Source organism: Sus scrofa, chromosome 5 (assembly GCF_000003025.6).
Source record: "Sus scrofa isolate TJ Tabasco breed Duroc chromosome 5, Sscrofa11.1, whole genome shotgun sequence".
In the NCBI taxonomy this organism is placed as follows: Eukaryota; Metazoa; Chordata; class Mammalia; order Artiodactyla; family Suidae; genus Sus; species Sus scrofa.
This window is the reverse complement of record NC_010447.5, coordinates 14,374,188-14,393,313: the sequence shown is the minus strand read 5'-3', so window position 1 is coordinate 14,393,313 and position 19,126 is coordinate 14,374,188. Positions and strand designations below refer to the sequence as shown.

The 19,126-nt window shown below is 45.0% G+C and overlaps 1 long non-coding RNA gene across 2 annotated transcripts in view; it reads left to right on the top strand.

Moving 5' to 3' along the window:
- LOC106507478 overlaps positions 693-19,126 on the top strand; it is an 87,225-nt gene continuing 68,791 nt past the window's right edge. The window contains exons 1-2 of one of the 2 annotated variants that reach the window (XR_002343923.1): positions 693-2,274; positions 6,125-6,257. This is a non-coding gene — a long non-coding RNA (uncharacterized LOC106507478). Of the gene's footprint in view, positions 2,275-2,901; positions 4,638-6,124; positions 6,258-19,126 lie in introns of those variants that run through there. The other variant, XR_001303509.2, reaches the window with a different exon arrangement.

Here is a 19,126-nt window from a genome sequence, read left to right as displayed (position 1 = left end):
TGTTGTTGATCACCAAGAAGTGATTCAGTTGCTACAGCATTTAGATGTAGCCTATGGATGTATGGTTGGTCCCCAGTAAGTGTAAGTGTCTTACAATGACTCTATGAAAAGTTAAGCAGGGTCGGGGACTAGGAGCAATGGAGTTAGGGATGATGTTTTAGACTTCACTGAGGAAGTGGTATGTGAGCAGACCGAAACAAAGTGAAAGAGATCCACTGCAAGATCTAGGAACAGAAGGATGCAGGGGAACAACAGGTATAAATACTCTGACCCAGGAGTATGCCTGGAAAAACAATGGGGTGCGGCTGGGGGAAGCACACAGGGCAGAGGGAACAGCACGTGTGAAGGCCCTGAAGCAGGAAAGTACCTGGCATACTCAAGGATCCCGGGACAGCTCCTCTCCGGCAGTTTCAAGAGTCAAAGGAACAGTGAGTTATAGGCAGGGACAGAAGACTCTGTAGGCCCTGCGTAGTCCATGCTCTGGGTTTTACGTTTTATTCTACATGAACTGGAAACTGGTAAGATACGTCAAACATTTTTTTTCCTTTTTGTGGCTGCACCACTGGCATATGGAAATTCCAGGCTAGGGGTAGAATCAGAGCTACAGCTGAAACCTACGCCACAGCCTCGGCAACACCAGACCTGAGCCGCATCTGCAACCTACACCACAGCTCGTAGCAATGCCAGATCCTTAAGGCACTGAGCAAGGCCAGGGATTGAACCTGCATCCTCATGGAGACTATGTTGAGTCCTTAACCTGCTGAGCCATAAAGGGAATTCCAAACATTATTTTTTTGTCATTGAGTTGAGGGTTAATGATGGCTTGGTGGGCACAGAAGGGACAATGAAAATGGAGAGAAGTGTTCAAGGCCAAGGTCCATTTGGGAAGAAGGATGGATAAGACATGGTGATGGATCGCGTGTAGCAAGTAAGAGAGGGAGTTGACAAAAGTGGCTCATAGGAATCTTCGGACAGCTGGTGGGGTAGACAGGTCATTTACCAAGAAGGAGGACTGCCATGGGGAAAAAGCTTTGGGAGAAGAGAAGAACCTTAGCCAGGTTTGTAAACCTCTGCCATAGAGTGTTATTATTATTCATGGTTGGTGACAAGTAAACAGACCCAAGAAAGTTATTTCACTTGCTCAAGATCACACATCTAGTAAGCCGTAAGCAGTAAGCAGAGGAATCTGGTTTCATATCCAAATTCATCTGCTTGATCCCCCAAGCTGCGTTGTTTCCCAACAATTCTCACACAACCTCCTAAGAGGAGAGAAAAGACGGGAGCATTCCCTGGAGCATAATAGAAACAGTGACACAGCCAGAGAAGTGACCAGCCAGAGAAGTGACATGAGCACTCCCTTCATGGCCTGAAAGGGCCACACCAGGATCACATGCAAACACCCAGACTGTGCAGCCAGGCCCTCCACGACCAGGAGAGCAGAAGTCACCTAGCCGTCAGTGATCCTGGCCCAAATGGCTTCCTCTCTCAAAACATTGTTGGGGACCAAAGACTGTTATTGAGAGATGTGGTCTCTAAATACGGTCCCGGACCAGCACCATCAGCATCACTTAGAAACTTGTTAGAAATGCACATTCTCAGGCACCACCTCAGACCTATTGACCAGAAACTCTGGGGTTGGGACACAGCTCACTGTGTTTCAACAAGCCTTCTGGGAGATTCTGATGGACACTCGAGCCTGAGAGTCACTGAATTCAAGCATCTGGTTTCGACTGATGTGAGTTTTCTCCCCTGAGCAGCCTTTGCCTTCATGAGTGCAGCATAATCCCATTAACAGGCCAAGGTTGGACAAATGCAGAGGCTACTGCTGAAGCTGGATGTAACAAGGCCAGCCCCAACTCCCCGTCTCATTCTTGTACATAAATCCTGATCCAAAAAGGAAATAGCTTTTTTTTTTTTTTTTTTTTTAAAGCAACTGTTGTTTTGTGGCAAAAAGGAACACTTTGCTAATTTTAGGAAGATGGCTTTAGTTATGGACAGGAAGTCTTGTGGGGAGGGGAAGCTTTGTCTTGAATTTTTTAAAATTGTGGGGTTATTTTTTTTTTGTTTTTACAAAAGAAAAAACATCCCCCCCAAAGAAAACACCATTAGCAAACCTCAGCTGACTGGGAAGAGCCATCGAGAGCCATTGGCGGAGTCCCCTCAGCTGCAGTTGAATAAGCCTGGAAGCCAAGGGCCCACAAAATTTCACTCCCGGAAAGAGAACCTTTGCCGTTTACATTGGCTGCAGGAGGCAACAGAGCATCTGGCTTCTTGGTAAGACTGATGCTTGAGGACGTTGCTCATCCCTGCCCCGTCCCTGCTTTGGTGCTCCTGGGTGGGTCCTTTCCTTCAAGTGTCATCCTGGTAACCACATGCTCAGGAGTGCCCCAGGCTGCACTGTTGACAGAAGGCTTCCACGACCCCGTATCTTGTTTACTCTCCAGCAAGTCGGGGAGATCATTTTATTTTCACTTCACGAGTAAGAAAACAGAGATTTGCCGAGGAGGAGAGTAGGCCTCTCAGACAACTAAAGAGAGTGGACCATGGTTTGGGATATTTTATCTCAGTGAATTCTTGAAGTGAGTGGTTTTGTTTTCATTTCACAGCTAAGGAAATGGAAAGCTTAGAAAATAGAAGGAACTCAACCTAAAGTCCCAAAGTTAGGCATTAGGGGGACCAAACTCAAATTCAAGGCTTCTGATACCGGCCCAGCCGTCTTCTCTGGGTGGGAGATGAGTCGTTTATTTGTTTAGTCATTCATTCATTTTTCTTTTCTTTTCTTTTCTTTTCTTTTCTTTTCTTTTCTTTTCTTTATAGTTTTGTTGGAGTAGAGCTGACTTAGAATGTTGTGTTAGTTTCTGGTGTCCAGCAAAATGGATCAGTTATACATATATACATATGTCCATTCTTTTTCAGGTACTTTTCCCAGGTAGGTTATTACAGAATAATGAGTATGATTCCCTGTGCTATACAGTAGGTCCTTGTTTGTTATCTATTTTATATATAGTAGTGTGTATATGTTAATGCCAAATGCCTCGTTTATCCCTACCCCCTCCATGTTTCCCCTTTGGTAAGCATAAGTTTGATTTTGAAACCTGTAAGTCTCTTTCCATTTTATAAATAAGTAGAGATGAATACTTTAAAGCGGTCTGTCCAGGCACTTACATGAACCTCATGTTGCTCTCTAGAAATCTGAACATTCCCAAATAATTTCTTAAAATTCAATTTATCCCAACGGGGGGTGGGGTGGGGGGGTGGAAATAGCCAGGAAAACAGAGTCAGGCAAGTCCCTAAATCAGAAAGGTTCGCTGTAATAAGTACCAGAAGCTCCCTGTGACAGATGTGGGTGTGTAGGGAGCTGGCCGGGTGGTAGGGTAGGGCCATGGAGGAGAAATTTTTCCCAAATGTCTGAATCCCCTTCACAACCTGCCTGCCCCGGCCAAAAGGAGCATTGTCAGACCTTACTTGGCTACTCGAAAATCCCCTGTAAAAGGTGAGGGAAGAGTCCCTTTTCCTTTTGGCAGAGAAGCAGGGGTTGGTCATCCCTTCCTTCACACTGTGAGTCTCCAGTGTGTACTGGGTCTCAGAGGAGGCGGCTGGGCTGGGGGAGGTGACCGCCCAAGAGGGTAGCACCTTCGGCCAATAGTGGTAAGTGCCCATCACCCCACACGGCCAGCAGGCAGACCTATTATTCAAGACAGTCTGCCTTACCCGGATGCAAACTGCTCTCCCGCGAAGGCGCCTTAATCACGCTGGCTTCCTGTCAGATTTGACCCACATGAGTCATTGGACTGTAAGGGAGAGCCTATATATCACTTTCTGTTTAGAAATGTTTGATGACATCCCGTTGTCTTCAGGATGAGGTCCAAAATGGAGTGGAAATGAGAAATTTCAAAATTCTAGCCGCAAGAAATCTCTCACTCAGTCGTCATAGATTTTCTCATTCTCTCCTTCGTGATTGATTTGTTTAAAATATCCATTTTCTAGACAATGATGATGGTGAAAATGGGGGTCGTGGGGAATCAGTTGAATAAAGCAACAAAGCCCTGGTGGAAATCTGACAATAAAAATGGCTTTTACTAGCAAGTTCTGCCTTTCTTTGGTTGCAAAGAAAAAAAAATTTTTTTTAAGGAAATCAAGTCTGTGTCAGTCATCTGCTGTCTCTCAGCCTGTGGGATTGGTTCCGAAATGGACAGGTGTCCCCACTCGGACCGATGAGCTCAGAGGACATATTTTGTTGAGGCTTCTGGGAATGGAAAATTTTTGCTTGCAGTGGAGAGCCAGAGAGCCCCTCCCTTGTTCCCTGGGGGCTGTCGTGTGCGGACTGGGGCAGTCCTCTTTCTTCTAGCTGGAGGACAACACCAGGCCACAGAGAAGGACAAAGTCCAGTGAGTCACATAGAAATGACCCAGGACCAGGCCAGGTCTTAGGATGTGACTCCTGCCCCCGTTTAATGGCGAGGGCCCCATGGGTGGGAGCCGGGTGTGTGTCACGTGGTCTGGCGCCGTTGGCCTGGCATAGCACCTGGCATGGAGAAAGGGCTCTGCTCAGGAAGTAGAGAATGACCAAATAGATGGCACTGGAACCTAGGATTTTCTGAGCACTGTCAGCGGAATGGCAAGCTTAAGCTCATGCAGGTAATACACTTCCCAGGCTGAAATTCAGGGACATGTATAAATCAAATTTTTGATGAAGAAACTTGGGTAGGGTGTTGGGGAGGAAAATGGCAGCAAGAGATGGGGGCTGGGAGGTACAAAGTGTCCCGGCTTGGGTGCAGCGCCCCCGCCGGAATCACGTGTGTGAGGCTGTCCCCACCGCGGACACAGCGTTCTCCTGTGGGCTTGTGCGCGCTGAGCCAGCGAGGCGCTTATACGGAGTCTGGAAGACAAGTTAAACCTTTATTAGCTTAAGTACTTTACCAGAGGGTAGGTTACATCCAAACCTGGAAGTTTTCAACAGCAAACTCGCGGTGGCTTTCCAAAAGCTTGAGGCTTGCCTTTCCTTCAGTCAAAAGGCAGGCTGTGCCAGTTAAAGCTGAGAACCAGAAAACAACCGTGTAGATTTTGAAACTTGTATTTGATGAGATTTTCATGCCTTTCTGCTATACAGACATCCAGCAAGGCTATAGAGATAGGTCAGACCCAACCCGCAGGCTCTGGCTCTGTCTGAGTTGGTAGCTGCCTTATCTTAAAGGAACTTCAAGGTCCAATTGAAAACAAGGCTGGGCTAGAATTCATTGGAGCACTGATTTCACTTGGCCGAGATGCTTGGCCTCTCTGGGCCCACAGCCTCTCGTGTATAAAAGGGGGAGTAGACCTCAACCAGTACTGAGTGTCTCTGTGTTGAGAAAAATTTCATGTAATGAAAATCCATGTTGCAGTAACAAAAAAAAAAAAAAAAAAAAAAAAAGAAAGAGCATGGCATCTGGGACAGCCTAGGATTCAAGTCTCATTTAGTGAGTGAGTCCCAGTCACTAAATGCGCGACCTCAGTTAATTCACTCTGTAGCTCTGAATCTGCCTTTCATTGTCTATGAAACAGAAATCATCTCATTCCCATCATCTATGTGATGGGGAGTTTTGGAAGGCTTCAGGGAGATGATGCAGGCAAAGCAACTGACACGGAGTAGTCATTCAATAAAAAGATAATTTGGTAACTATTTATCGAGCATATGCTATGTGCCAAATACTGTGTTAGCTTCTGGAGATAGAGTGGTATGTAAATTAGGCATCACCCTTACCCTCATTGGCAGGCAGACAAAAACTTAGAAATCACATTTATGAGTGTGTAGTTGCCATATGAGGTAAGACCTACAGAGGAAGGTATGACACAGAGGTTATACATGCTAGTTCTTAGCCCAACTCCCTTTTTTTTTTTTAAATTCAGCAATGCCACCAAAGCCATCATTCTCCAAAGGTACCCCCCATACCCCTTTTAATGGCTCATCGGATGAATGCATCCCCCTGAACCAGATTTACCACCAGTTAACTTTCCAGGGTCGTAGGTCTTTGGGAAATGAGCTGATTTCACATGCAAACCATGCATAAAATAATGCAAGACTACCCCGGGAAGTGGGAGGCGAATCTTGGAACTGATATTGCCAACCTCGTGTTCTTTCTCTCAAGCCTACATTACTATTCATCGGGGCTGCGGTAGATCTGATTAGTCAACACGTCCTGCTACACTCATCATCCATGACGCTGTCTAACTACAAAGAATGAGGGCTTTCTGCCCAGTCCGACACCCACCTGGCGCCAGGTAGGTGCGGGGGCCCCAGGAGGGCCAGCCAACTGGTGTGGATCCTGTCCGAGAGCCAAGAACTGGGAGAAACCCCCCTCTGGTAGCGTGAGGCTTCCGCTTCGTTAGCTAGGGGATGTTGGGCATCGGAGAGAAACGTGGACATGTCACCTCTCATATCTGTGCTGCTATTTTCTCATTCATGAAACCAATCACAGCCGGACCCTTGCATTGTGCCGAGGTTTCATTCACATCGTGTGAGACGAATGTCCGCTCACTTCTTTCAAATCCATCCCTTTGTTTTATAATCACAGTCCTGTTCGCCTCTTATCATCTTGTGTCTGGATTACTCTGGTAACGTGCTCAAAAATCTCTCAGTTTTGTCCCCAAATGCCTTCCAATCCAATTATGAGGTTACTTGTAAGCTTAAAATAGACATATTGCTTTCTGCATAAAAATGTTCGATGGTATCCCACTGCCTTCAGGTTGACATCCAAGATCTTCAGCACAGCGTTTATGGCATATACCGTGAGTTGCCCCCCCATGAGCCATTCTTTTCCTGCCTACCAACAGATCCAACTGAAAGTCTGCCTAGCATGTGCTCAAACCAAGGGGATAAACTATGATTGTTCTAGGCCAACTGTAGTGATCCTCTTGGACTAAAGGTAGGCCTGTGACCCAGTTCTGGTTGATGAGACATAAGGAAAGTTGACAGGAGCTTTAGGGAAAGACAGTTTTCTTCTTGATCAGAGAGAAGCATGTGAAAAAGAGGGCCCATTATCTGTGTGATGCTTGGGGCTGTGGCAGCTGCCTTGTGACCGAGAGGAGAGATGTGATGATAACTAACTCATCCCAGGCTGCCTGGGATTTTCCCACTTGTAGCACTAAAAATCCCATCTCCTGGGAAACTCCTCAGACCCAGGATTAATCGGGACAGTTGGTCACCACAGGAGATGTCCCTGGCACTCTGGGAAAGAACAAAACAAGGTGAAGGGCTTAATGACCATCATTGTGCTGCTGAACCAACTCTGAGGTTACCTTTCTCAATTCCTCTAGTGCAAGTTACCTAAATGCCTTCGTCATGTGTTTTGTAACTGGCAGCTGAGCCTTGCAGCTTGAATACAGCATGGAAGGTCCTTCATCACAGGGCCCAGACAGCCCTTCACCTGTGTCATCCATCACTCCCACCCCTCCCTGATAGACACCAGTGTAGATTACTCACCATTCTCTCAGCCCGCCCCGAATCTGCACACCCCTGTGCCTTTGGTAACGTCATGTCCTTTGCCTAAAATTCCTTCCGTCACTGAAAATTTCCTCCAAGCCCTGTCTTACCAGGTTTCTTGTCTGTATGCCTTACTCCCCCCCACTCCTTCCTCTCTGCTCCCAGATTTTAGCATAAACCTCTTGTTTTATGTGTCTCTCATCTTAGACTTTGGATGCTTTAAGGGCAGGGATTATATCTTACTCTTTTGATTCTACGATCCATATCATGCTTCTTTACGGAATGAATAATAATAGTTATGGGATGAATAATTATGTGGAATGAATATTTGTTTTGAAAAAGCAGTCATGGAACGTGCAAAGCATTGTCCTTCTCTTTCTAATGGGCTCTGCCCAAGAAACCTTCCCCGGAGAACTCATTCATATTGAGATTCCCCTTCCTTTGAATTCACTTAATAACTGTTGTTGTATTTGAGTCCACACTAGATGCCACCACATATTTCTCAAAATATTGCTGACGATTATAAATGACTGTTCCTGTAAAACTCTGTTTTTACTGACATTATCTTTTTTATTAAAGTATAGTTGATTTACAGTGTGGTGTCAGTTTCTGCTTACAGCATCGTCACCCATTCATACACATATATACATTCTTTTTCTCATGCTATCTCCCATCATATTCTATCCCAAGAGAATGGATATAGTTCCCTGTGCTGTATAGTAGGACCTCATTGCTTATCCAGTCTAAATGTATGTAATAGTTTGCATCTAACAACTCCAAACTCCCAGGCCATACCAGTGCCTCACCCCCCCCCCCCCAGGCAACCACAACTCTCTTCTTTATGTCCATGAGTCTGTTTCTGTTCTGTAGATAGGTTCATTTGGGCCATATTTTAGATTCCACATGTAAGTGGTATAATACGGTATTTGTCTTTTTGAATTACTTCGCTCAAGGAACCTCTAGTTGCATCCATGCTGTTGCAAAAGCCATTATTTCATTCTTTTTTATGACTGAGTAGTATTCCATTGTATATGTACAAAATCTGCTTAATCCATTCATCTGTCAGTGGACGTATAGGTTATTTCCATGTCTTGGCTATTGTGAATAGTACTGCAATGAACGTAGGGGTGTATTATCTTTTTGAATTATAGTTTTGTCTGGATAGATGCCAGGAATGAGATTGCTGGATCACATGGTAGTTCTATATTTAGTTTTCTGAGGAGCCTCCATAGTGGTTTACATAGTGGTTGTACCAGTTTACATTCCCACCAAGAGGGAAGGAGGGTTCCCTTTTCTCCACACCCTCTCCAGCATTTGTTATTTGTAGACTTATTAATGATAGACATTTCGACTGGTGTGTGGTGGTAACTCCTTGTAGTTTTGATTTGCATTTCTCTAATCATTAGTTATGTTGAACATTTTTTAATGTGCTTGCTGGCCATCCATATGTCTTCTTTGGAGAAATGTCCATTTAGGTCTTCTGCTCATTTTTTGATTGGGTTATTTATTTTTCTGTTGTTGAGTTGTATGTGTTGTTTGTATATTTTGGAGATTAGGCCTTTGTTGGTTGTATCATTTGCAAAGATTTTCTCTCATTCTGTGGGTTGTCTTTTTTTTTTTTTTTTAATCTCCCTGATAAAAGAGTAAGGAAAGTGGCTTCTGTCTACTACGAAGGCCACCTAACCCTGGGCCCAGTGCTTCAAATGAAGTTTGGACACCATTAAATGTTGCCTGAGTAAATGCAATACGTGCTATATTCTGCCATTACACCAGGAATGCATTTGGCTGCAAGTAATAGAAAAACCTGCTAAGAGTAATTGTGGTAGAGAGAGCTAGCTGACCATTAAAGATCTGGATTTCCCTAAACAGTTTTCTAGGCAAGGACTTCATTTCTCAGTTGCCTTCCATTGAGATGGAGCCATATTTCTACTTATAAGCCATGGGAATATGCGCTGAAATGATGTGTGTCACTTTCCAGCCAAGAAGTTTCGGGAGGCTTCACCCACATTCTCATCTCCTTCAGCAATGACTCTGGAGGCCACAAGCTGAAGATGGTGACATCTCCAGCTGGGAGGAGCCTAAATCCCTGAGTTATCAATTGAAGAACAACCCACCAAAGAAAAGCCTCATTGGATTTTGTTTGAGCAAGATACCAACAATGATTGTGTTCACACACTGAGATTTGGGGAGTTGTTTTTACAGCATTCATATTTACTTTTAATAAATACACTGTCCTGATAAATACAGTGGCCTAAACAAATAGTATATCATTTTCTCAATACTAGAATATTTAAAGATGGATATTTGCTGGTATTTCTGTTTAAAAAAGACCTTAAGGCGTTCCCTTGTGGCCTTGCAGTTAAGGACTCAACAGTGTCACTGCTATGGCTCTGGTTACTTACATAGCTCAGTTTTGAACCCGGGGTCTGGGAACCTCCAAGTGCCATGGGTGTGGCCAAAAAAATTTTTTTATTATAATAAATAAATAGGGAGTCCCCATCATGGCTCAGCAGTAATGAACTGGATTAATATCTATGAGAATTTGGATTTGATCCCTAGCTTCACTCAGTGGGTTAAGGATCTGATGTTGTTGTGAGCTGCGGTGTAGGTCGCAGATGTGGCTCGGATCTGGTATTGCTGTGGCTGTGGTTTAGGCTGGCAGATGCAGCTCTGATTCGACTCCTAGCCTGGGAACCTCCATAAGCCACGGGTATGGCCCTAAAAAGACAAAATAAAATAAAATAAAAATAAATAAATAAATAAATGCAAGATCTGTTTAAAACCTTTTTAAAAAGACTTTAAAGTCTCAAACACTTCTTATGTTCTTCCTCTACCATCCTCAGTTCTTTGCTTTTCATCTTGTGGCTGTTGCCTCATGGTCACAAGATGGTAACTGCTGCTCCAGACTTTATATCATAGCACTGGCAGGGAAAGCATCAAAGGGCTAGACTTTATGATTTTAACTAAAGTGGAAGCTCCTAGCCAACTTCTCTTCCCATGCCGTGTGCCAGATCCAGGTCATGTTGTCAACTCTGACTGCCATAGAGGCTTCTAAAGGGACTGTGTACCTTTTCCCATTTCTCTAGATGAAGATGGCAGGAAAGATTGTGATAGGGAGGGGCTCTCTGGGCCAACATCTGCCACAGCTTTTATTCCAATTTCCAACCACTTTTATTTATAAAACTTGGCTCTATCTTATAAGAATTTCTGTTAACAAGATAAGATTTATTAGCCAGTCTGTTAGTAGTGGTGGTTTTAAGTTACTGAGTAAATTCAGAATACAGATGGGTCCATTGCATTAATGTTTCATAAGGGCAAATTCATCCAGAGCGTGTGACAGGCATCAGGAAATACCACCTTGTGGATCAAGGCTGAGCTCTGGGAAGTGCTCAGGTCCCGTCAACTCCAGGGCAACTCTCAGCCACTCTTGCTGTGTTACCCTCATACCTCTTGCCCCAGCAGTTCTTCCTCCTGCAGTGCTCTGAATGAGGAGACCCACAGTCAGTGTATACAAGCCATGTCTCCTCTCTGGGCCTCAGTGTGCTCCTCGATTAAATAAGAAGTTGGCTTGTCAAGATCTCTACGTTTTCTTCCATCTCAAGCCTGTGGTCCTTAAATTTCTTGGAAAGCTACTCATCCTTCAAGGCCAGGTTCAAAGGCTGCCTCCTCTACGAAGCATTCCTTGACTCCCAGCAGCCTTCTTCTGTGCTCCTTCAGTGCTACTCGTTATATCACTTACTCTCCCCTCCTTTTACGATAGATGATTCTTCAGATGTCCAGTTTCCAGTCACATTGCAAACGCTGAGAGGGGACTCCACGAGTCCCCAGTAGTGCCTAGCAGGGTGATTACCACATAGTAATTGCTGAATAAAAGATAACTGAATTGATTAATTAACTAATAAGTCAATTGTACAATATGGGGAATCACTTAATAACTGTCCTGATTCTCCAATAGTTCCTCCACCGATGAACTTCTTTTTTTTTTTTTTCAAAATTCGTAAGCAAAAGCTCCAGAGAGGAAGAGGAGCTGTTTGTTGGCCAAAGTAGGCATGAGAGCATGTAGGAGCCCAAATGGACCAGCCTCCACCCTCTAGAGGCACCCCTCGAGAGAGCACCCAGAGGGCTCCAAGACACAGTGTAGAAACCTCAACTAGAGGCAGGAGCTGAGGAGTCAGGGGATGTGGGTCCTAGCTAGAGTTTGGCTTCAGTTTAATCATCAAATTATTGCTCTTGGCCTCAGTCTCCTGACCTTTAAAATGCCAGGAACAGCAACTAAAGGAGGCCCATGTGGCCATTTCCCTCTAGCCTCTTCCCGGTCTTCTTTCTCTAGGATTCTTCCGAAGCTCTCTCAGCGCATCACTCCCAGGAGTCCTTCGTGATCCATTTGAGTTGGCTCCTCACAGGAAACTGATTTGCCACCCCGGGGCTGACTCTGTGGTGCTTAAATTCTCTTTCAAGTCTAACATTCTCTAATTCTCATTTAAAAATAGTCAATAAGTCCATTGCTCCTCTGATGTTGCTGCTGTGTTATCAATGACATGGTTAAGCAAATTAAGCCCGGAAGCTATGTGCCAAGAGAGTCCTTCCCCCAAATCAGTAGATCCAGAATGGGTAATTTCAGGCTAACAAAACAACTGAGTCATGCATATTGTATCTGGTCTTGAGCAAGAGCCCTCTTTCGTAAACGTGAGCGTGTACCTTGCAAATATGGACATACTTGGGTGACTACTCATTTCTCCTAATAGTCTAAGTGGCAGGGTCCTGGGCCCAAGGAGACAGCCATGTGGCTGGGAATTTTGACAAAGAGGGAAATAAAAATTTGCTCTGGTGTTGAAGATACCTAGGGAGGAAATGGAGGTGTCTTTGAATCCCTGAAGGCCCATCTTACAGAACTGGGAGTGGACTGTTTCCATTTGCCCCCCAAAAATAGAACAAAGGCTAAGGTTGGCAGCTCTCTGGTGGCAGAGACTGCAGACTTCTGGTTTGTGGGCCACGTTCGCCTCCCAGAGAACATTTTGTCTGGCTCATCTTTATGAAATGTTTATGAAATGTCTTTATGAAATGTTTAACGAAACGTTAACTTCAAAACCTTGAACATTTCCATAAAAATAAGGTTTCCATTTTCTCTTAGAAATTCCGGGGGACCAGAAACGCTGTCCTTTGGGAGAGTCACGGGCAGCTGGCCTAGGTCAGCACTTGGGGTCGGGGGGAGGCACCTCCAGGGTGGGGGCTGGGGGCTACACTTCACTCCTGTTTTCTGAAAAGTGAAGGTTCATTAGAGTTATTCAAATTCAATTTTTCGTTTTGATATTTAGTGATATCCTAAAGCACAGCCCCCTTTCAGGGGGACTCTCGGGGCACCCCATGCGAGTTAAGCCACCGCAGCCCCAAGTGGAGCGGAGGGTCACACAAGCCTGGGCCCGCATTCCTGTGCAGAAAGAATCTCTGGGGCGGCAAAGCAGCCATCTGCCTCTGAAGAGCATCTCTTTTCCAGGCAACCTCCATCTCCCACGACTCCTTGTCTTTCGCAGGCCCATGACGTTCATTTGTCTTACCTGCCTCTGTATGTGTCTCTGTTTTGGAGCTTTGCTACAGGGAAATGGATTTAGGGCTTCAGAAAAGGAAAAAAATGGGTTGTTAACTATCTGAAAAATTTTAAAGTGAAGTAGCTTTAAAAATGAGATAGTGAGTTTCCCCTTCCCCAGAGGCCTTCAAGGAGAAGCAGAACTACCACCCATAAAAGGGAAACCAGTGCGGTTTAGAACTTGGGTTAGAAGAAGCTCATCGAGGCTCTCGCATCCTTGAAAGGCACAATTCCGTGAGCATCTGGTAGCAAGCAGGACTTGTTCAAGGAGGAGCAGGCAGGAAGAAGCCTGAGAGCTGGAAGCACATAATTGGCACATTATTTCAAGGTTGGGTCCAAAACCATCTGGCAACTTTATCCAAAGCAGGAAGAAAAATTTTAGAGCTCACTAGACTTGAAAAATAATCAGCATTTATTCCAGGAAAAATAATATTTTTTCATTTGCTTGGTGCCATGTGGTTTGAAGTGCATTTTCACAGATATTATTCTGGTCCATCTTCCTAAGGCTACCGAAGGAGAGCCGCCTAGGTAACAATTATCCAGTTATACAGCTGGAAACTGAGGTCCAGGAAAACTAGGTCTCTTAGAGTCAACAAAAAAGCAGGAATCAGGACGTATGTGTAGGTCTCGACAGTCCTTGGCTTTACCCTCCCAATCGTATCTCATGGCAGCACATCTTGGAGTCAGGAAACCAAAGCAGAGCCTTCAAGACTCACCAGCCACAGGCTTCCGTCCTCGTGAGCTTCCAGCTCGGAGACCCCGCTGATCACCTGCCGAGGCCGAGCACTCAGTGTCACAGCCCCACGGCCCCACTTAGATCTCCTTTCCTCCACAAAAGCCCAGTTCCACCCCTGGGTTGGCGAGGAGGGCCAGGTGGCCGCCACCATCCCCAGAACAGCTCCCCATAGAGCCGAAGCCTGTGATTAAGCCACCGCTCCATCTTTTTCATCTCCAGACAAAATAATTGACTTAACCTTTCCCCCAAGTGACAAATACTCTCTTGAGTATCAAACACCCTTTTCGTATAAATGGAGAATTCCAGAGTGCCCACTTAACAAAACCCTCTTCTTTAAAAGCTTCTTCCCCTTTCTAAAAGCGGTAGGGCTTTTAGCCAGGGAGCTCTTTAAGTAGCCCATTAGGATTCTGAAAAGATCAGCAAGAAATACAATTAGACCTTTGACCTCAGGTTTGAGGGGGCGCTTTGAAGGGAAGAGAATGGCCAGGCCCCGGCATCAGGTCAGTCTGTTTCTCTCACTCCTAGGTCTTATGCATGGGCCCCAGCTGCTCCCTCACAAAGAAGGGGTGCCAGGCCTCTCTCCGGACCCCGCTCTGGCCCCCGGCCTTGCTTCACATCCTGAAGTCCATTGCTGGCTGTCTCTCAAGGAAGTTATTACATTTGCTTGACAATAATTCTTGGACCACAAACACGTTGCTACTCCCCCCCCCCAACAGAAGGGTCTTATAAAGAATTTAAACTTGTCACTCAAACTATTTTTTCATCTGGCTTACGTAGTTAACTGCATTTCCTTCACTATAAAAGAGAGTAAACATTGCTATACATCCGATGGTTATTGTGAAGCGTACATGCAGCAGAGCCTGTGAGAGGCCCTCAGAAAGCATGCCTTAGGAACGATGACTTGCTTTGTGAGGGTTTAGGAGTATTAACATTGCCCTCTTAGCCACGCTCAAGATGGTGCCCTAGCCAGCAGGTCCCCATAGGGATGAGAAAGACAGTGTCTCCCTAAAACCTGGCCTAGATGAGACACTGGTGACAGGGGCAGGCAGAGAGGCTCAGCTTTCTGGCAGTCTCGCTCTTGTTGGTGCGCACCTGCCATCGCAGACGCCTGACATCAAGGGCAAACAGGCCCTCCTAGGAATCGCCTTTGTCACCGCACCTGCCGGTTCCACTTTACTCCCTGTGATCAGAGCTCACGGCTCTTGCTGGTTGTTCAGAGTGACAAAAGAAAGCTCTCCCTGGGGCCCATTTGTTTCTGTGCCGTGATGCCCAAGTAGTGGCTGTATCTCCATAAATGGGGCTTTTTCAGGCTCGCTCTGCTGCCTCACGCCTTCACCGAGGTCCTTGGAGTCTGATGTCTGAACAAGAGGCTGCCTTTTTTTTTTTTTTTTTTTTTTTCCCTTTAATCACTTGGCCTGGAACTGGAGGTTTTCCTTCATGCAATATTTAGGGAGGATCTCTTTGTCATATATTATTTGTAATAAAAAAGACAATTTTTTAATTGAAAAGCCAAACCAGACATAAAGGGAGCTCTATCTCTTTGTATATACAAAGAGATAAAAAATCTATTCTTACCTATGGTAGACGGATTGCATTTTTGAACCCGATTCTTTATTCTTACTTCATGTGACGTTGTCGTTCCCCCAGCAGAGGCAGAGTATATTTCTCTCTCAGGCGACTCAGATATAGGAGAAGCAAAGGTGGGCTTAAGTCTCAAGGGGCCTTGTGTGTGACATTTGCACTTGACCTTCTACCATTGTCGGGTGAAGAATGTGCCTGAGCAGGCTGGGAGTGGCGGGTCAGGGGTTGGGGGTGGGGGTGGGGGGGTCCCAGGAGGGGGCCGAGAGGTGTGTGGGCAGGGCTGCCCCAGGTTAGCAGACAGCTGTGCCACTGAGGCTGCCGGTTCACCTGCAGACAAGTGAAAGCCAAGCCAGGTGACTCACAGACACATGAGGTATAATAATAATAATACATGACTGTCGTTTTAAGCTAGTGGGGTTTAGGCTGGTTTATCACATAGCAATCGCTAATTTAAACATTGCCAATGGCAAATCCCCGGGGGATTAAAAAAAGTTCAACTCTCCCTGAAATAAACTTAATGTTAAAATGTAGAAATGTTAGGAAATACATTAAAATTTCCTTCATTACAGAAAAATTAATTCATTACAGAATACTTAGAACATATAAGCAAGAAAAAAATAGAAAAAAAAAAGAAAAAGAAAAATCAACCATATTTTAATCCGCAAAAAAATCAACATCTGTTAACTTTTTGGTGTTTAGAGCCTTTTAAAAACCAAAATGGTTTTGTTTCTGAGTTACTAAGTTTAAAAACAATAGCAGTAAATCACAAAGGAAAATATCAATAGATTCTGAGTGAACAAAAATATAGTCTGTCTGTGTGGTTAAAGGGAACACTAGAAAACAGAGCGAGAGAAATGGGGGGAAATATTTGTAAGACATATGATAACAGTGTTAATATCTTTGAGGCATAAAGAGTTCAGCTACATTGAAAAGAAGAATGTGTGATCCTAAACGCTAATGGCCAAAGGGCCCGGCTAAAACATTGACAGAAAGATACTCATAAGTAAACAGAACATGGGAAAATATCCAATCTTACAAGTAAACAATGAAAGACAAATTTAAATGACACGGAAATGTTACTTTCCACATGATATTAGGATATAAAATTTAAATTATACTTAGCTGGCGAGGTAGTAGGGTACAGCAAATACACATATTATGGGTCGAATGGTAAATAGATGCCATCCTTAGGGAAATAAATATGGCTTATCACCTTAAAATATGCATACTTTGGCCCAATAATTTCACTTATGGGAGGAATCTGTCCTAAAGGCATAACACCAAATACAGTCAAAGCTTTCTGCATAATTGGCCAACAGTAAGGCCATCTTTACATTGTGATACACACGACTGTATGCAGTTCCTAAAACAGGGAGCATGAGACATTTTAGTAATTTAGTAAAAATACTTATATTTCATACTAAGTGAAAAATCACCACTAAATTATACATGGAATGTAATTAAAATTGCATGCAGTAAAGATCTCTAAGGAAATGCACTATGATGCTCAGAGCATTTTGTTTTGTTTTGATTGGGATGTTGGGACGATGAGCCACTTTGTAACTTGTTTCCATCTTTGTTCAGTCCAGTTAAACATTTTATCAGCCGAGGGCAGACCTCACCTTGGCCCTTCGAGCCTATGCCCGGGGAGAGCGGCCCTTGGTGCCATGGTCAGGAAAAGTCCAGGAAAACTCCAGCAATTCTAGTAGCAATTCTTGTTCCATGGCACACATGGCACCTTGCAATGAAATTATTTTCCTAAAAATGTGTCTTGCCCTTTGATCTTAGATTTGGTCCTTAGCAGTTTGGTCCCTGTAGTAGTGAGAATTCTCTAGAAGCAGAGCCTAAGATAAGGATTCTTATGACAACAATGTCTTGGGAAGAGGGAATAAGCAGGATAGGTCAGGGGAAGGCAGCTGAGCAAGGATGGATTAGGGGGGGCGGGTGCTGGGCTTCAGCCTGGTCCCAGGAGCTCTGGACACAACTTAACCACCCCACATCCCTGTGCCCAGCAGTCACAAGGCTGGCAACAGCCATGAGGAGTGGGTACAGGGGTCGGGACGGGACACCAACCTCAATACCAAAGTGCATCTCTCTCACCTCCCCCGTTGCCCTCTTGTCGTTACCCCTGGCTGTTTCGGATCTGGACCACACTGAAGGCTGAAATTTCTTTGTTTCTTGGCTTGCAGTCTTCTCTGCCCTGTCTCTCTGACCCAAACTACAACAATAGAAGTTCTCATTTTGGTTCAGCGGGTTAAGAACCTAGATAGTCTCTGTGAGGTTGCAGGTTCCACCCCTGGCCTCACTCAGTGGGTTAAGGATCCAGCGTTGCCATGAGCTGTGGTGTAGGTTGCAAATGTGGCTCAGATCCCGCGTTGCTGTGGCTGTGGGGTAGTCCGGCAGCCATAGCTCCAGTTCGACCCTAGCCTGGGAACTTCCATATGCTGTAGGTATGGCTGTAAAAAGAAAAAACAAGGAAACAACAGCAACAAAACAAAGTACAACAATAAAGACGTCTTATGAGAAGCCGGACAGGGACAAAACAGACTGCGTAACCAGCAGGGCCGTGCAGCAGGTCTCTCCACAGAGAGCCCCCAGCCCCGTGCTGTGGCAGGATGGGCCGGGCCCAGCAGCCCAACTCCTCCCTTCTCCTGAGCTCAGGGCATGTACCTTCTGAAGGCTGGGACCATCACCAGGGACGTGATGGTGACCACGCTGGCTAAACAGAAAGAATGGGGAAATGTTATTTTCAAAAGCATGCAAGGAGTAGAAAAAACGGGTGACTCAGCTCTCCTAATCCTGCTGGTGAGTTTTCCAGCTATTTGTTATCTCTTCCAGGAGCCACCATCGAATGATCTGTAAATATTTCCTGAGGACCAAAAGGATGGGGGAGAGTTTTCTGGGTCAGTCAGTCACGAGGAGAGATGAAGTCATGGATGGACACAGAGTGTCCGCAAGCAGTAAGAGGCGGGCAGGAGAGTCAGCAAACCGGGGGCCTTGTTGATGAGATCTCCTTAAGCTTTGGTTTATTCTGCAATTAGCTGGAAACTGTTGATGCTTCTGTGGACAAGACCATGTGAGACAAAGCATTACAAACAGCCTAAATATGTTCCTGGGACCCTCCTTATCAAATTTTTTTTTGTTTTTTTGTTTTGTTTTGTTTTGTCTTTTTGCTATTTCTTGGGCTGCTCCCGCGGCATATGGAGTTTCCCAGGCTAGGGGTCTAATCGGAGCTGTAGCTGCCAGCCTATGCCAGAGCCACAGCAACTCGGGATCCGAGCCGTGTCTGCAACCTACACCACAGCTCACGGCAATGCCAGATCGTTAACCCACTGAGCAAGGGCAGGGATCGAACCCGCAACCTCATGGTTCCTAGTCGGATTCGTTAACCACTGCGCCACGACAGGAACTCCTCTCCTTATCAAATTTTTTATATCAAAACATTTTAAACGTATGCCATAGCCTGTCAATATGTGATGCCCATTTATCTATGAGCAAAATGTAGCTCATTTTGTATTGTATTAGTTGATCTCATTAGGAAAATACGTCCTCAGTTAGATTGGAAGCTACAAGAACGGTCTTATTTATCTTTAGATTCCAAACAACTGGCAATATATGTTTATTGAATGACTGACTGACTGAATGAATGAAATGCAACATTGTTTCCTTCTACAAGACCCCAGCCAGAAAATCCTTCAAGGTCTGACTATTTGACACCTTGCCCTCCAACTGCATCCTGCATTCTCCAAGCCCACTCTTGCTGTTTT